The sequence below is a fragment of the Populus euphratica genome, unplaced genomic scaffold (genome assembly GCF_000495115.2).
Source record: "Populus euphratica unplaced genomic scaffold, PopEup_1.0 scaffold1395.1, whole genome shotgun sequence".
Lineage (NCBI taxonomy): Eukaryota > Viridiplantae > Streptophyta > Magnoliopsida > Malpighiales > Salicaceae > Populus > Populus euphratica.
Window position 1 is genome coordinate 51,192 of NW_011501235.1, and position 321 is coordinate 51,512.

Sequence of the window (321 nt, forward strand, 5' to 3'; positions counted from 1 at the left end):
AATGCAGGCCTATCACATAAATGAAAGGATTGATTGATGAATTTAAGAACTGAAATTGAAAGGAGAAATAGATGGCTAAACTCCAGAAACAGATGTCGGCGCAGTCCAAACCGTAACACTATTCGGTAATTGGATCATATCTGGAGGTGTATATCTCAAATTTAGATCTACTTTATATGGATGGAAAGGTAAGACATAGGCCTACATTTTTCATATGGAGGCCATGATCTAAAAATGTCATTTTCAAGTCCAAATTATACTAACAACAAAGAAGTCCGAATCTATCTTCCAGCTCGATCATTGTTCTGTTTTTGGCACATA